Here is a 19,448-nt window from a genome sequence, read left to right on the forward strand (position 1 = left end):
ATCAGATAGTCTTCGTTTTGTTGTTGTTGTGTTTCTTTTTTGATTTGAGGATGGTAGTAGAATTTTGTTTGTTGTTAAAAAAAACCAGGTGTGACAATCATTTTCCTCTGTGACTGTATTAGCACATTTAATTGCTTAGTTCACAGGCAGCCATTTCAATTCTTTTACCAGCAGATGGTGAAAGTGATTTTAAAAGAGGAGTAAGGATTTTTCAAGAACCATTTCAGAGCAGTATGAGATCTGCTCTCTCCTCAATGGGCGTGTCAGCCTCTGATGAACATGAACCGAAGTCACAGAACAGCATCTACAGTGCATTTGCCTTTAATTACTTGACAGTTATCCAGATTTTGTGAAATTACTCTCACATTATCTAACAAAGCATTATGTGCTTGCAGTAACTTTTTTCAAATCACTTTATAGCCATTTGCTAACTAAAACTTCACAATACTTTTACAAAATATGTAGGTAGAAAAGTTTTACAAGCTTCGTTTTACTGAGTTCCCAGGTATATCACTGAGACACAAGTGAAATGCAAGTCCTGAACTCACAAAGATTTATCTTCCATGTCAACATTTGCTCCTCAAATAGAATGATCAGCTTTCAGAATAAAGAGAACTTTGGTGTCACAGTTACAGTTAGCTATTTTCTATTCTTTTCATCTTCTTAGCTAATAGAACCCTAATTCTGTCCATAGTGGCTATTGTTAAAGAAAAAATTACTCTTATACTTGTTAACACAGTAGAGAAGGTTTTATTCATGGCCACTGCAATATGGGAGACAGATCTAGTTAACTCCAAAGACAGCTGGGAATGTACAGCCAACAGAGCAAGTGAGTCAATAAGAGGAGATATCAAGAGTAAAGAGGCACTTAGTAAATCAACCTAAACAGGCTTCTTGCTAAAGGCAGACCAAAGACTTACACATCAACAGTTGGAGATAACGAATGTGATCAGTTATCAAGGGTGACCATATCATAACTAACTTAGTAGGATTCTTTGCTAATATTGACTGGGCAGCCCAAAGATTAGTCAAAGTCAAAGCCTAGTTGGGAAGAGGACTCAGAGGAGCCTAACTAACTGAAATTTGGTCAAGGAGAAAGTCTTTATCACTACATACCCCAATAAAAGTTTATGTCTCCCTTGTAACTGTGTGTGGCATGTTGCATGGGTCAAGGTTTGGGGGAAGTTTTCACTTTTATGACATAAATACTGCCTCTTTACCTAACTTCCCTGCTTGATGAAATGCATCCCTATTGTGACATCGGGATTAAGGCCACAGGCAAAAGATGAAGCAGAAAGAAGGAGCCTCAGATACTGATGAAAATGGGGAGCTGCTGATGCACCCCAGGATGCTACCTCCAGACTTGTTATATGGGAAAATTTAAGCCTCCATAGTTGAGTTTTCTGTATCGCACAGCAAAAAGCAATCTTTCCTGACATGTTTGGCAAAGATGATTCCCTTATTATTAATGCATTTGGTTAGAGAAATAAAATTCAGAAGGTATTCTAGAAAAATTAAATCTTAAAAATTAGTCCTAGAAATTTTTTTCTTCAGCATTCACACAATACTTGTTTGAAAACAGTCCATCCAGAGGAAAAATACGGGCTATGGGATATAAGAAATTGGTACCTACTTCTTTTTTAAACTTATCATGAGTTAATATAATTCACATGTAAAAACAGAATTCTCTGTTAAGTCCATTGAACATAATCTATCATTAAAACAAATTACAGAACTGGGCATATGCCTGTAATCCCAGTGTCTAAGGAGGTTGAGGCAGGAATTCAAGGGCAACCTCAGAATTTAGCAAGGCCCGAAGTAATTTGGTGAGACTCTGTCTCAAAATAAAAAGTAAAAAGGTGTTTTAGTCAGCTTTTTGTTGTTTTTGCTGCAACCAAAAGACTAGAGAAGAACAACTAAAGAAGGAAAAGTTTATTTGGGGCTCACGGTTTCAGAGGTCTCAGTCCATAAACAACTAGCTCCATTGCTCTGAACCCAAGATAAGGCAAAACATCATGACTGAAGGGTGTGGTGGAGAAAAGCAGCTTAGGACATGACACCAGGAGGTAGGGAGAAAGCTCCTCTCACCCCAAACAAAACATAAACTCCAAAGTCACACCCTCAGTGACTCACCTCCTCCAGCCATACCCTACCTGCCTACTGTTACCACCCAGTTAGTCCCTATCAGAGAATTAATGCATGGATTAGGTTAAGGCTCTCATAACCCAATCATTTTACTTCTGAACTTTCTTTCATTGTCTCTCATATGAGCTTACTGGGGACACCTCATATCTAAACCATAACAAAAGGGCTGGGGATGTAGCTCAGTGGTAAAGCATGCCTGAGTTCAATATCACCAGTACTGAGAAAAAAAAAAAAGGGAAGAGAGAGTCTTTCGAAAAATCACAAGTATTATAACTATCCAGTTCTCTGAAGCTGAGCCTGTCCACCTGGGCAGCAGAGCACAAGGTATGGAAAATGGCTTATAGGAACAGAACTCCAGTACCCCAGTGTTCCCAGCAATATCATCACTTTCTACATGTGTTATTAGATGGAAAACAAGGGACAGCTCTGGCATAAATGGGAATTCACAACAGTGGCTTAAGTTTTGAGGAAGGTCATGTTTATTTTGTCACAAAAATACAATACTGAAATTTATGATTTTTTTTTTTTGCAAATAAAGGTAAATTCAGTTACCCTTCAATGCCATTTCTTTCATATTTCTATGTCCTTTAATGTAAATTATTCATGTGTACACACTTTGGGGAGGTAGTCTTCTCCCCTCATTTCCCTTTTTACCCAGTCTCCCATATTCCCTTACTTTGCCCATCTCTTCCAGCTACCATTTACAAAAGCATCACACCCTCACTGCAAGTCTAACATACTTTGGCAACTTGGTGTGTGTCCTTTAGGAGTTTCTCATAATCCTACATAGAACAGAACTATATGTGTTCTCTATATGTACGGATACATAAAGAGAATTTAGTTTTTATTGTTTTATTAACTGGGACAAATTATTAAACTTTTTTCTCAAATAATAATACCCCATGGAAATCCATGTTATCCTGCATACCTCTAATATTTATTTTATAATGGTGGCATAACATTCCTAAGCATGGACATATTCTACTGATGATTGCTTTGTTTCTGGGTTTCAACAGGACGAAAATGCCATAATAAATACTTACTTTTAAGTAGAAGCTTTAATTTCTATGATATAAATTCCAAGCACTGCAATTCTAAGCTTTTTTAAGACTTTTGAAAAAAGGCTATTTCTAATATATGAATAACATTTTCCCTCTATCCCTAACAATAATTTGTTACTACTTTTTTAATTTCTGCCATTCTAATATTAATTATATTCCATATATACTTTCATTTGAACTTTTCTACACAAAAATTTAAGTACACTTTCATGTGTTTGTTGATCACTTGTATTTGTTCTTCTGTGAATTGTATTTTTATAACATTTTTCTTGTGTCTTTGCCTTTGTCTTGACAATTGTCTTGTTTCTATTAACCATCATTATTACATACATTTTCTAGATCTATAGTATATTTATCAACTTTGTTGTGGGTATGTGTTTTTAGTAATAGGTTTTCAATTTTTAAGTGGTTAAATATAATTTTTTCTTTGTGGGTAATGAGTTATTAGTCTTGAATAAGGAAGTGATCCTAAAAATTTTATTTTCCAAGGCATGTATACATTATTGACTTACTTTTTATATTGTAATATGACTTGAATTTATTTTTAACATGGTATAAAATGGTAATACATTTTATTCACTTCCAAAAGAAACAGAAATTACTATGTACATCAATGTTAATTCCTATAGTCACAATAGTCATTATTCTATGTTCTCTTCTACTAAGTTATTTATTCCTAAAATGATCACAGATACTTTATAGCATGCTCTGATATCTAATATAAAAATGCCTCTTTGCTGTTCATCTTTTTCATACTTTTATTGGTTATTCTCAAACATTCTTCCATATGAACTATGAGATAATATTATCCAATTAATAAAAGAAAAACAATTGGAATTCTAATTGAAATGGCATTAAATATACACACTAATTTGGGAAAATTGACCTTCATGATTTTGCCTCCCTAACAATTCCACAGCAGCACCCTTTGATCTGCCTTGCCAAGTGACTGGCTGCCAGTGCAGGGCTTACCTTTACGTTCCTTTGAATGGCACCCAGTCCATTTGCTGTAGGTGAAAGCAATTTGCTGATCAACACAGTGCTGCACCTGGTTTTACATGCAGTGCATGTAAGTTACATTATTATACATAGTCAGATTGTTTTAATTTCTTTATTGAATATTGAATGTGTCTTTGTACTGGTTTAACTAGGTTCAGAGTCAATATTAAATAACTAAACAGACTGGAATAGAGCATAGGAGGGAGGGTGTCTATGTGGGGATGAAGTGACTGGTTAAAAGAGAGGTGGATATGGATAAGGAATTCAAGGAGGACTCTCATTAACTCACACACATTGTCCAAACTGTTCATGGTCCCTGATTATTCCTTATGATCTTATTTTATAACAGCTTCACCCATGAAATTACATCATATGTGGATTTACTTACACAACATATCTTTATTTTATTTACTTAACCTAAAATATCTTTACTAGTGATCCAATTCTGACAAAAAGAAGTCTTCCTATTTTTCTTTTCAACAAAACCTAAGACAGGAGGAGTTAAAATTGGCATTCAAGTCACATCAGTTCATTCAGCAAACACAGAGCACCTACTCTGTTCTAGGCACTACCATTCCATTGAAATACAGAGGTGGGCGAGAGCATGACCTCCGTTACTTGCAGACACAATTCAGCCTCTTGGCATTTGCTTGGCAATTATCTCAGCTATTCATTTTGAATTTTATCTTATCTGGAATTGAAAAAAAAAACTAAGCAAAATTCAATTGATAGATATGTAGAGTTATTGGTATGCTTAATAATCATTTGTATGCTTAATAATCTCATATAATTTAATGGGAATAGATTATAGAGAATTACTAGACATGATCTAATCTGATTCAAAAATTCAAATAGTGGGAGTTTAATCAACTAAATTCTTATTCTTCTCCTTCTTCTGCTCCTCCTCCTTATTCTTCTTGTTTTGGGGATCAAACCCAGGGCCTTGTGCATGCTAAGCAAGTGCTCTACCACTGAGCCACACCCTCAACTCTCAACTAAATTCTTTTCAGATTTTTAAAAAGAATTTTGACACATTTATTCCTGCTACTATCAACTAAAATGTTTTAGAGTTTACATTTCCCTTATCAAAAGTTCTTGGGACTGGAAGTGTTTCAGATTTTAGACTACTTTGGATTTTGGAATATTTGCATATACTACTATTTGAGTATCTCCAATCTGAAAATCTGAAGATTTTTAAGTATTATATCAGCTCAAATATTTTTTACTTATTTTTTGTTGTTGAACCTTTATTTTTTTATTTATTTATCTAAATGTGGTGCTGAAAACTGAACCCAGTGCCTCACACATGCTGGATAGGCGCTCTACCACTGAGCTACAACTCCAGTCCTCAGCTCACATTTTTAATGTGTCACTTTCTTTAAATTAAAGAATAACATGTCTGGTTTGTGTGCTAGAATTTGATTTTTGTTTCATTTCATGTTTTTATTTTTAATTTCACATTTTAGATTTCAAATTTAATAACTTGATAGTACACTTATCATTCACCATTCTAAGACTATGGGTGTAAATCTTGAGAACTGAAACTTATATGATGTTTCCTACTATGATTCTATCTTCAAAATCTTCCTCGAGAAAATACCGCTGAGTTCAGAGAGCCTCTCTGTGTTCCGCAATCACTCCACACATTTCCGTTAAGTGGCATCAAGACATCACAATCAGGTACCTACTCCAGTGAATAAGCAATCTAATTATCCTTGCATATCTAGTATCTAAGACATTGCTAGGCATATTTTTGTTGCTACATGTTTGTTGTATAGAATTTTATTCTACATTAAATTTATATTGACTAATTTCATCTTCAAAACTACCTCATAATAAATGCTTTATCATTGTTCCCATCTGTCAGATGAGGAAACAGACTCTGACCAGCTCACAGAGTGATTACACAAGGACCGGAATCTGGTCTTTTGGTTTCCTGTTTCATATATTCATTGTTTTTACCACCATCACCACAAGTTGTATCTTCCAATTATAATTCATTACTTTCCCTGGCTATTTTTAATTAATTTCATGATTCAATTACCCATGCTATCTCTCCACATACTCTTTTCATTGTCCTTATGCCTATTTTTTTTTTCTTATAGTCACTCAGTGCTATTTTGCAAACTCAGCAACCAAAATAAACCTTCCGACTTCAAACTTGCCTTGCTTTGGCCATAAAGTAAACATTTACAGCATCACATAAGCATGTTCAAACCAGTGAAGACAGAGAAAATAGAACTACTTTTATTTTTTTTCCTTGCTGCATTTGCTATCAACTCAGGTCTATAATTTTTACTTGGATACATACTATCTGTTCAAGTCTTAATGGTATATAAGAACTATGCTCAATTTTGCTGATGATATTATATGTTTTCTAAAATTAAGCTTTCATTTTTGGTATCTGGAAACATCTAGCTTCAAATAATGCCTTACTTTCTATAGTGTTTTTATATAAATTTAATGTCAAGGAGCCAGCTTCTTTTCCCCTTATTTTCCAGGTTAAGAAGCCCATAGAGGATAAGCACCTCATCCAAGGTCAAAAAGACTGAACAGCGGATGGAGACACAAGGCCAGGGAGCAGGGCTGGGCTTCTCACTCCTCTTCCACATAGGAGGGTAAAATGTCAGGTTCCCCACGTGATCAGCCTTTTCTTTTGTTGTTTTGAAGATAATATTCTGGCATTTCACCACATTAGTTTCTCCATACCATCAAACATTTAGCTTAGAAAGATTCTCCAAATATATTTGGTTGCTTCAGATAGGCAGGTCTATTGCTTTCACCACCAACTGCAGGTGTCATTCAACTTCATTTCTGAATGCTTAATTCCTCTAATTGACAGAATGCTTAGCCACTTACTGTTTTTTCTTTTGGCTAGAATTTAATAATTCAAACTTTGCTCATAGTAAACACTTCAATTACAATTCTTTCTCTACTTGCTGATTTACATAAAGCCAACCAGATGCCACCTTTATTCTTCATTCATTCCTTCGTTACTGTCAAAGATTATGTGCTTTATACTTAATAAAGAACTTCCAGGAATTCCTGTTTGTCTTCCTATTTTAAATCAATTACTGAAAAGTAATTAAAGCATCTGCTTTACAGCTTCAATTCAAAGCAAAATTCAAGCAAAACCAGTTACCTTCCTGAATTCTTATTTTATGACCATAAGGCTGGAAATTACTGTCTTCTACTCACAGTAGTGCTCTATTTACACTATCTGGCACTGAAAGTAGATAATTAAATAGTCATCCTTATAATTCTGAGAGCTGCATTCATGACTGGATGGAGATCTGAGTCATAGGATTTTTCTTATTGCCTATTTTGTTTTTATTTAATTTTTAAAATCAACATATGCAGCCTATATTCAAATTTCATTGGTTTAAGATTTTACCCTCATGAAAATGCTTTATTAGGAAATAATATCACTCCTTCTCACTGTCTATTCCCAATGTCCTAATTTAGACTGTCATTGTAGCCTAGATTTTTGTAAAAGTTCCCTGAGTTACTTCCTTCTCTCTTTCTTCTGTGTGAAATCTACTTTCCACCACCACTAAGTTACATTTTCTGAATGCTCTACCACCTCTACTACCTCTGCTTGATGCCCTGCATATTCCAAATTCACCATAGGCCTAATGGCCTTCTCTTCTCTCTACTCCACCCAAATCTGTCCCTATTCCTCAGACCTTTGAGTTCGGGCATTAATACAAGTTAACCAAGTTAGCAGCAATGAGTCATCTTCTTTTTTGCCTTGTATACATTAAATTTATTTTAATTCATATATAAAAACATAAAAATTCATATTAATGGGGTAGTATGTGATGTTTCAACACATGTATACACTGTATAACATTTAAGGTCAAGTTAAACATAAAAATTTCCTGAAACTTTATCATTTCTTTATGTTGAAATCTTTTGAAATCCTCTCTCCTAGTTTTTTGAAATAAACAAAACATTATGGCTATTTATAGTCATGCTGTCATGCAAGAGCACAACAGAACTTCTTATTCCTATGTAACTAAATTAGTACCCACTGATCAATCTTCCCCCATCCTTACCTCCCCACTACTCTCCCCAGCCTCTGGTAGCCACTACTCTACCCGACTTCTGTAAGATCAACAGTTTTATATTTCATTATGAATGAGACAACATGGTACTTGTCAAGTATTCCAAGTACTTAACATTGTACATGTACATTTTCTTTATCCATTCATCGATTGATGGGCACTTAGGTTATTTACACCTTTTGGTTCTTGTGAATAGTGCTTCTATTAACATGGGTGTACCCATATCTCTTCAAGATCCCGTTTTCAATTCTTTTAGATATATACCCAGAAGTGAAACTGCTGGATTATATGGTAATTCTGTTTTCAACATTTTGAGGAGCTGCCTTTGCTGTTTTCCACAGTGGCTGTACCATTTTACTTTCCCATCAACAGTGCATGAGGTTCCAATTTCTCCTCACCTGGATCAACAGTTGCTATTTTGTTACTGTTGTATTTTTTTTATCTCTATGGATGGGAGGGCAGTATTAGTCATCTTTCGTATATTTTGTATCTCGAGACTGGAGACTCTTTCTCTCTGCTTCCTGATGATGCAAGCTGCTTGCCTCTGCCATGCTCTTCCCCTATGATGTTCTGCCTCACCTCAGGCACCAAGGAATGGAACTGACCTTTTATGGACTAAGACCTCTGGAACCATGAGCCTTCAAATAAACCTTTCTTCCTTTACAGTTGTGCTGGTTGGGTCATTTAGTCACAGCAGCGAAATAGCTTACTAAAACAGTAAGTTTACATATGATCAGTAGATGTATAGAATAATAACAAAACGTTAAAATTTAATACCTTGGGTAAAATATATATACTGCAAGTAAATTTTAAAATTGCTCCAAATTAAAGATGAGACATGCTGATGGACTACATCACAGGAGATCTTGATCTGTCCTTGAGGGTCAGGCTTCAGTGAGGAGCCAACATTTTTTTCTACTTGTATATTCTAAGTGTTGGGTATTCAGAGCCATGCCATAACTTCTCTGTAACTAGGCAATAATTAATTCAATCAAGAGACACTAATTAATCACCTCCTAAATATAAACACTTTGTTATACTTAGTGGGCTTACAGAGAAGAACCTAAGGACTTGATTTGCTCTCAAGAAGTGACACAGGAACCGGGAAGAACCATCCTGGCTCCATAGAGGTCCTATACCAAAAAAGGTCAAAGTACTCAAATGCAAAAATTTAAAGGGTAAGTTAAAGAAAATCAAGTAGCTATGTGCTATATATCTAGCAAAATTATTTGATTCTAAAGAACACACTACACTTCTGTTGTTCATTCTATCGGTTTGAATGAAATATATCCAGCACACCACACACATTACATCAAAAAGCACTGGCAGACTGGCACTGTTCTTTCAATCTATAATAATGTTAGGTGCTGGAAATTGAAGTGAAAGTTGAGCCAACTCTGTGAACCATTCAAAATAATGTTCATAGAAGCATCCTCCTTTGGAATATCAAGTATTTCAAGTTCAGAACTTGAAAATCAATCAAGAATAGTGACAGTGGGAGTGAAAAATATATCAAAAGAAAGCAAACTGATAAGCACTTATGGTCAGGATTTATGAAGTTCCTGCTTCTGTGTAGTATTATATGAATAGAGAAAAAGAGAAGATGTGCTCTTCACCATGTCATACGTTGTCCAATAAAGATTATCCAGATGTGATAGACACCCAAACAATGAGCCCCAGGCACAGCTCTGCAGTCCCACATCCTACAGTCTGGGCTCTGGCCTAGTACTATCGAGGTCATTAACCCTTGCTTAATGAGCATGCTGGTCCAATGGGAACCTCATTGACAATATATCACAGCACCATACTATGTTTAAAACAGGTTGAAAATATGTTCCTTCCCTGCCCCTTTTCACATTAGCTATTCTTTTTTAGGTGGCAGTAGAGTTGGTGAGATATATTTAGAAAAAGAAAATTTTTAAGAACTTTATTTAAGCTGGATTGACCTTATTTTCTTCTTCCATATGAGTTGTTTATTCCTGTGTCTAAGTCTTTCAACATGCTATTTAACCTACACAACATACAGGAATATATGGAATATATATAGCATATATAGGAATATATGCTGTGTATATATTCACACAGTTTTAGTGTGAATATATAAACTCCACTTCCACTAAACTCTTGTCAGTATTCTCAGTCTTCCCTATCTCTATTCTCCAAGTCAAACTCGTGTTTTCTTTAAGCCTCACTAGAACTCTGTGCACATATTGTCACATAATAGGCCTGTTCTTCAGTCCTTCACATTTTACATGACTTAATAATGCACATGAAACCTACCTGCTCAATTTAAACCTTTGCATAAAAATATCACACACGTGCATGCACACACACAGGGGTTTCAATCTCAGCATTATTGCTTCAGAATGAGGGTCTGTTTTGTTTGTTCAAACATATGTTGGTTTGCTTGGATTGTTTATTTTTTTCAGAGATAATATGATTAAGTGATTATAATAGTCACAATTGCTTCTATTTTTGACAGCTTACACATTCCAGATACTGTGCTACTCATTTTTGTGTATTATCTTAGGAAACCATTAAACAATGCAATTCAGTTGAGATGGTAAGACAATTATTATTCCAACCAACTACATTAGGAAACTGATAAAGAAAAGAAGCATGAACTTGTCCTAGAGTCCATATCACTATGACCTCTCAATTTTTACAAGCAATAGTATCTCTAGTAAAGGGTAGAACCAGAATGTTGACTTTAAAGACATGTAAAACTGACTAACTTCAAATTTTTATCATGAGCAAGGTCACCCTGAGTATGTTCATTGACCCCCAAGTTCCATTTCTTTATCAATGAAATAACATAATGGAGTTTTAAATGGAATTATAAGCATGAAATACAAGCAAAATGACTATCAAACAGAAAACACTTAGCAAGTGCTATTGCTCTTTCCTTTTTCTTTCTAAATGAATTAAAGTTCCTACATCAAGAAGCAGCTGTGTGCTTTGGGGTGATCTGGCGCTTCTAGTACAACAGTGCCACTGTAAGTAGTAGATTAATGCACAATGAGTGAGGAGCCTGCACCTGATACTAGGAAGGAGAATGGATTCACATTCTAGCCAACACTGAGATTTAAAAACTCTTTTTAAAAAAGCACTTCAAACTTTGTTTTGCTTCCTAACTTCCTAACGTGTTATCTGTTAGGTTATACAAAAAACATAAAAAGTGACAACCAACCACAGGCTAAGTCTAAAGACATTAAATGATTAAAGAGGAGACTCCTTATCCACCTTGGAATTAGACTATTTTTAAAATATAGGACCTGGTCTGATTGACTAAATCTTGTTTTATACATTGTGTAAGAGACAGACATCCACGGTCTTTCTAGTAAATAACTTAATAGGTACTAAGTACAAAATGAATGAGAAGATACACCTGACCTCTAGTGAATTCATAGTCTAATAGAGAAGACACATATAACACAACATGGTAAAAAGAAAAAAAAATTCTTTTTAAAAATAATGATATAACAATTCATAGGAAGGTGATATGCACTGAGCTTTAAGATCAGAGAACTCAGCATGCATTTGAACTTGGCTTTGCAGAAAAGTATAAATTCACAAGGGATGAAAGGAACAGAGCTGTGCTCCCCACAAAGAGAACTGTTAGAACAAAGGCACAGATTCATGAAAATGTAGATTGCAACATATTTAGAGAATGTCAATGAATCCAATTTGGCTAAAGCAAATGATAAATAAAGATACATAGTCAGAAAAAAAAAAAAGATTGGAAAGGAAGATACAGTTGAACTATTAAAGACCTTTACAGCCATGATGAGAAGCATAGACTCAAGGCAGAATTTTGAATTCTACCATTTCAACCCTGAGAATATTTTTGTCCTGCCATTTGGATAAAATTGTGCACCAAATTCCTGTGTCTTCATTCTTTAAAAAAATAATATAATGGCTTTGTTTATTGTTCCAAACACAAAGAATAAATAAGAAATAAAAAAAAATCAGTAAATTATCCAACTGATAATGGAGATTATTGGGAGACAGCAAATCAGAATAAAACTGATCATGGATAAAATGTTATGTGATAAAATATGTTAACAACTAAAAATTAGTGGAAGAATCAAAGTTTCTTAATAAAATTTATATTTTTTTCTTCCCAAATATTGAATTTGTTGGTGATAATGGCACATAAGAAAAAATACAATGTTGGAAACTATCATTTGATAGTAATAAGAACAAAACTGGCCATTAAGGGTAAGCAAGATTTAAATAAGGAAATGAAAGATAACACATCTGGTATATCCACTTGACCAAAATAATATTTCTCTTCAAAAATAATATAATTAAAAAACTAAGTGGCAGATCACACTCAAAGTCTAAAGGACTTTACAACGTTGTAAACAAAAACTAAGTTCTTCTGTAAAACAATGACATATCAGAAGAACTGGTTTCAGATCACTGATTTGTTAACAAACATGCACTAATGTCCACAATATAGGAGTTACTGAGAAGTGGTTATAGAAATAAGAGTTATCAGTTAGAAAGCTTCTGCAAGAATCATCATCAACACCAAGACTAGAAGGGCCCATTGGGATTGAAGAAGAAAAATTCAGAAAAAAGATGAAAAAATAGTCCTCAGTTTCACAAAATAAATACATATGAATGATAGTGTTTCTCTCTCTCTCTCTCTCTCTCTCTCTCTCTCTCTCTCTCTCTCTCTCTCTGTGTGTGTGTGTGTGTGTGTGTGTCATGTTAAAGAATACTTTTTCTGGCATAACAGCATTTTGCTCTAAGAAATTTCAAAAAGAAGAGGGTTCCCCAAATGTTCAATGACTCACTAGTTCTCAATGAGTAAAGACTGAGAAAAACATTACTAGACATAGTAATACAGGTCATGACTTAGCTCAAAAGAAGAAATGAAAAGAAACTGGGAGGGTATGGAAAGCAGGATGCATTAAGGACGGTGTGGAAATCAAAGACAATGAATATACTTGAGAGTCACTCCTAAAAACCTGGAAATGTTATCTGGGCATCGAATGATGGGGAGGAGTCAGGCAAATAAAAAAGTGGTAAATTATACAAAATTTTGAACGTACTCAAAGTCATACTGTTGCTCTTGTGGAAGAGTACAATAGAGGATTAGAAGTCATATTAAATACAAGTCAAGCAGCTGGACTAGGGCTTTAGCATGTCCTATAGAGAAAGAAAAGGGAAGGGAGGACCTCAAATTAGTTTAGTAAAAGATAAATCCAGTTGATGAGAACCTCACTCTTCAAATCCTCCCAAAGTCACATGGACCCAAAGGCCTTGTATTAAGAACTTCACACATTTGGGAATTCACATTCAGTTTTCTTGGCCATTCCTGACTGGTTCACATATTATAAAGGTATTAGAAATGGAAACTTAAGGATATAAATGATGAAAGAACTGAGCAGGGGCAAAAAAAAAAAAAAAAAATGCCTTGAAGACTGAAACGGAAGAATACATGGAATAACTTTTTTCAAAGATCAAATGACTTGTACCTAAGAACAAACTGGTTGTTGGAAACAAAGATGGAGGCAGTAAATGACCTAGGGGTGCCAGTTAGGTCATGGGATGAGCTGCAAAAGGGAAGGTAGCATATAAGGAATATCTGAGGAAAAATGGGAAATAGTCATTAAATTGGGTCAATTGCACAACAGAGTTCAGATCCATAACTAGGAAGTAGCAGCAGGTCTGTCTTACGCAAAAAATTGGTGACCCAAATTGAGTAATTCATACTTTGGAAATGATTTTTCCACCTACTTAAATACCTTATTCAAATGCTAGTGCCAGAAAAGAGAATACTTACTATAATATCACCTCAGATAAAAATATTCCTGTGAATTATAAAAAGAACAGTGTGCTTTTCCCTTTCAACCGTGTAACTCCCATTAAACTAAATGCATGTTTTTATATACCTGTCAAAGATATATTATAGACACTGTTCATAAAGGTCATTTGGGTCCATTTCTAGTACCTATGAGCACACCTTTGAATGCAAATGAAAAGCACAGCACAAAAAAACGAATTCCAAGTGCCTCTGATCCTCTCCCTTGCACATTAACAGTTGAGATGAAAAGAACATTTTATACCTTGCTGACTACACACTGCAAACATGTAAGTTCTGATTTCCTTGCAAAATATTATCTTGATTTTTTTTTTTTAAGTTATAAACACAGTGGTTCCCAAACTTATCTTCACATTATAATCTCATGGGATCTTTTAAAAAAGTTTCAAATTCCAAACCACCACCCAAAGCAATTTAATCACAACCTCCTGGGGTGGGTCCCAGACCTCATTAGTTTTTAAAGCTCCCCAGATGGGTCCAATGTTCGGACAGTTTGGAATTTACTGTGTTAATACGGAACTCCTTAAAGAAAACCGATTAGACCTTGAGAACAGAGTTCTGCTCCACATCAGAGTCACTTAGGGAGTTCTAAAAAATCTCCAGGCCCCAAACACACCCCAGACCAATTAAATTACAATTGGCAGGGAGGGTAGTAGCTCTTGAGTGCTCCGAATGTACCGCCAAGTTTGAGAACCAGTGCTTTAAACTAGCAGAGGATTTGTAAGGCCAATTAAAACCATTAGATGTCTGTGAAAGGAATTTCACTGATACAATAACAATTCTTATTAAAACTCTCCACAAGAGAAGGAAGAGCAAGAATGTGTATGATGTAGGGATAATGATGTTCTAGTAAGTAGACTAGCTATTATGTTAACTACAATGTTGAAAATTAGGGCAGAGACAGAAAAAGACTAAGACAAAGGGAAGAAAAGAAGTATAATCTGTTGTCATTTAAAAATGTATAATTGGATCTTTCCATCTCAATATAATTAATAAAATGTGCTCCTAACCTATTCACTACACTTGCCAAACTGTAAGTTTATGAAAATTTAAGAAGAAAGAAATTTAGTGGTAGAAAAAGGTTTCCAAATACTGAGACATGTAGATTGAGTAGCTGATTTCAAAGGAAGAAAGAGTCACCTCTTGCCTCTCATTCCCATTATCATCAGTAGCTGCTGGTCACTCTGTGGCTCTGTTAGTTCAGTATGAATAAAACATATATTATGCTTCAAACGCAGCAGAAAGAACAGTTAAATTAAGATGACTCGACGTTATAACTTTTAAGTGTTTATTTAATCTTAGCTTTTATGTAAATATATTTCCATGGAAGATTTAAGTATCATTTAAAGTAGGTTTATAAAGTATAATTAGATGTGTTGTCAGATGGGAAGACAAATTAAAAGTGCAATTCACACTGTTGCGACAGCAATGCCACTCAGGAGCAGCTGATCTTTTGCAGCACGTTGCTCCTGGTGGAATGTAGTACCGTCTCCACAGCACACATGATTATACATTTGTAGGGACCATAGTGTTAAAATTACCAATCAATGCAGTGTGCTTCAGAAGTAAGGGTGCTTTTCTCTTTTAACTCTTTATATTGCCTGGAAAAAAGCCTCAGTTATTCGCAATTTAAGTTAACAGCTAGGCACACACTACCAATTGACAGATTATGCTTAAGACAAAGTTAGTGGCAAACATTCACATAGTCGATAATTTTCAGAGGCTTTAAAAGTTTTTACAAATAAAATGTCAGGGTCAAAGCTACATGATCCAACAAATTTCTTTTTTTTTAACTGTATATGTCCAAAGTATACAGTGTAATGTTTTTATGTACATATACAAGATGAAATGTTTGCTAGATTTCAGTCAAATAACATGTCCATCACATCACAGCTATCTTTGTTTTAAGAGCATATAAAAATCAACTCATTGAATTTGAGTATATGGTACAATATTATTAACTACAGACATATTGCTGTATACCAGATCCTTAGATCCATTCATTTTCCATAACTACAACTTTGTAGCCTTTGAGCCACATCTTGCCATGCATTCAGCTCCTCATAACCACTGTTCTACACTAAAATATACACATTTCTCCTTTGAATTCTACATACAAGTGAATCCTACAGTACTTTGCTTTCCATGTCTGTCTTATTTCATTTAGCATAATGTTGACCAGGGTCATTCTTCCCCATGTTGTCACAAAAGGTGGGATCTCCTTTTTAAAGGCTAAATAATATTCTACTGTGCATATGTACATACATACACAAATACAATAATCTATTTTTTCTTTATCCATTCATCCATCAAGAAGTACAGTTAACACTGCAATGTACACAGTGCACACATTTTTTTTTGTACCAGAAATTGAATCTAGGGGAACTTAACCACTGAGCCACATCCCCAGCCCAATTTTTGGTTTTTGGTTTTGTTTGTTTTGGGGACAGGCTGTCACTACGATGTTCAGAGCCTCATTAAGTTGCTGAGGCTGGCTTTGAACTTAATGATCCTCCTGCTTCAGCTTCCAAGCTGCTGGGATTACAGGAGTGTCGCCACATCCTGATCATGATGCACACATTTCTAAATTATCTGTGCAGTTTCAAATGCAGAGGTAGGTACAATTCTAGCTATTGGTAGTCTTGCCCTGAAACAACTCTAAGTTATAAGATAAAGAAGTTCTGCAGATCTAATGTACAGCAAGGGGACCATAGTTAACAAGAATGTATTTTACACATAAAATTTGTTAAAAGAGCAGATCTCAAGTGTTCTCAACACAAAGCAAAAGTGATAACTATGTGAGGTGATTGGTATGGTAATTAACTTGATTGTGGTAATCATTTCACATATCACATATATACAAATATTTAAACATTGTGTTATAAAAGTTAAATATACAAAATATTATTTGCCAATCATTTGTAAATAAAACCAGGATAATCACCTTACCAAATGCTGTGAGTTGGTAACTACAACCTAACCTCAATTTTAGGCTGAGTCATTATGGGACCCATTAAGTTACTTCATCAAAAAAAATATATACATCATGTATACAGTCAGAAAAATTAGAAATTATAGTCCATCATATATGATGTATCAAAGTGAATTCTACTGTCTTGTATAACTACTTAAATTAAAAAATGACAAAACAAAACATAATAAAAATAAATAAATTTTTTAAAAAATATATACAACCAGATTTACTACAGGACACTTTTATCACCACAAATACAGCCTAAAGTCTTTTTTCCCTTATTAACTAAACCTTATTAACCAAACCAGAATATTAGAACACATGTGTTCTAATATTTCTGGTGAAACATACTTCACAACTCTTACATAATTTTGAAAAAGGAAATCTTAAAAATAATTTTAAAGTATACCATCCTAGCCAGAAGGAAAAAACACACACACAAATCGTTGAAATCTGCTTTTACTTTGAATCTAGCCAGCAGTGTTTATTATAATTCAACCATTACAGAGAAAATGAGATGATTTAAAAATTGTTCTTTCTGAGCACAAAACATTTTGCAACTTTTCATATGAATCTGCATTATAACATACATATACTTTAATCTCAAATGAAAGACTCAAGTATACTTTTCTACCTAAGCCTCATTAAATTGTTGATGTGATCAGCATTTAAACTCTCCTCTTAACAAGATCTTTGGGAAAATAAAACGGTTCATCTCCAAATGTTTTAATGGTTCCAAATAGCTGATACTAAATAAGCGTTTTTAAGATTAATTATCTCACTCCCTAAAAGATGGTCTGTGCTTTTCACAGCCATACTAGAAATATTATAAGGAGCTCCGGCACAATATGAAACACGGATGTCTTGTTTGACTTTCCTGCTTGGCCTTGATCCCAAGTGTGTTCTGAAGGTCGTGGCTTCTGTCGCTTTGCATGCACCCCTGTGGGCAGAGCCTCCTGGCAAAGCCTCCTGTGTGTGAGACTCATTTGTTCACCCACATATCAGGCCTATGAAAAGAATGAAATGGTGTTTGTATGTCCTTCAGCTTGTAAACCAAGGAAGTAAAATCATGACTGTCGTGAAAGGCCTGGCTTTCTCTTGGAGGCTTTCATTTAATTCTGTAAGTCTTTGTAGTTCCCAGAGTACAAGGTCATTCTTCCACTTTGTCTCTCTTGCCACAATAGAAATCAAAGCAAATGAGCCACTTTTGTGAATATCAGTCTTTCTTTCAGCCAGACTCTCACATAGCATAGTGATAACCTCATTCTTCTAATTAGTTCTCAGACATTCTTTGATGAGGATGAGAGAGGATGAAGAATAAAGAAGAAGGGGAGGAAATCATGTCACACTCATTTCAATAGATTAGGAGTTATCCTTCTTTTAGATTAAGAATTCCATTTATAAAAATTATGAAAATATCCTTACACCATTTCCTGTATGAAGATGCTCAGAGGCAAAATGTCCAGGTTTGTTTTTTTTTTAAAGATGAACATGTATTGAACTCTGCGGCTTTGTACAAGTTACTTAGCTTCTCTGTGCCACATTTTTCCATGTGAAAATGAATATATTGATAGATTTTTTAATGAAAAGGGATGAGGTGTATAAAACACTTATCTCCTCTGAGTAAGTGTGTGATAAAATTAACTCTTATTTTGAAAGCAGAATTTAATGAAGACCTCCAAAGACCTAGGGTCCTGCATAAATGTTTTTTTAATGAATTTGGTGAATTTGATATCCCAGTCAGCATTTATTATATACATAATATCCAACATTCCAGAATATACACATATAATTTACAACATTTTGTGACGGACGCTCTAATTGGATGACTTAATAATTTCCAATATGTGTTCTGAAATTGAAAAGGAGAGGGAACAGTCCCTGCATGGGAAAGAAAGGGCGATGGGCCTACTCCTTCCTCAGAAGTACAGCAGAGACTAAGGTGCTCAGTAGCTCTCGAAGCTGAAGATGTCTTGAACTCACCCGGGCAGCATTTTGAATCTATCTGGATAAAACTGAACATTTCAAGGCTTCATCTAGAGCTAGTGAATTAGACACATTGGAGGTACAAGAACCCAGAAATTGACATTTGACAAGAACCCCCTCTCAGGCTCAAAGTCTCACCCACCACTGTGAACCCAGCGTCCATGCACCGAACTCCAAGAAACAGTAAGAACTGAGCAGGAGCTCGGCTCACTGATTCCAAGTCCTGGCCAGCATTTACTTCTCATTTTCAAACTAGGCCTATGTGAATACACAGGCCTACAAAATCTCCACCATCAACACTTGAATCTGCCTCTCAACCAGAAAAGTCAAGAACCTGGTTCCCCAGTAACCAAGAAAGCATGTGAAATTTATTTTCACTG

The 19,448-nt window shown here is 34.9% G+C and overlaps 1 protein-coding gene across 2 annotated transcripts in view; it reads right to left on the minus strand.

Moving 5' to 3' along the window:
- Positions 1-19,448, minus strand: part of Tafa2 (TAFA chemokine like family member 2) — a 436,794-nt gene that overhangs the window by 212,464 nt on the left and 204,882 nt on the right. The window lies entirely within an intron of this gene.

Source organism: Sciurus carolinensis, chromosome 4 (assembly GCF_902686445.1).
Source record: "Sciurus carolinensis chromosome 4, mSciCar1.2, whole genome shotgun sequence".
Lineage (NCBI taxonomy): Eukaryota > Metazoa > Chordata > Mammalia > Rodentia > Sciuridae > Sciurus > Sciurus carolinensis.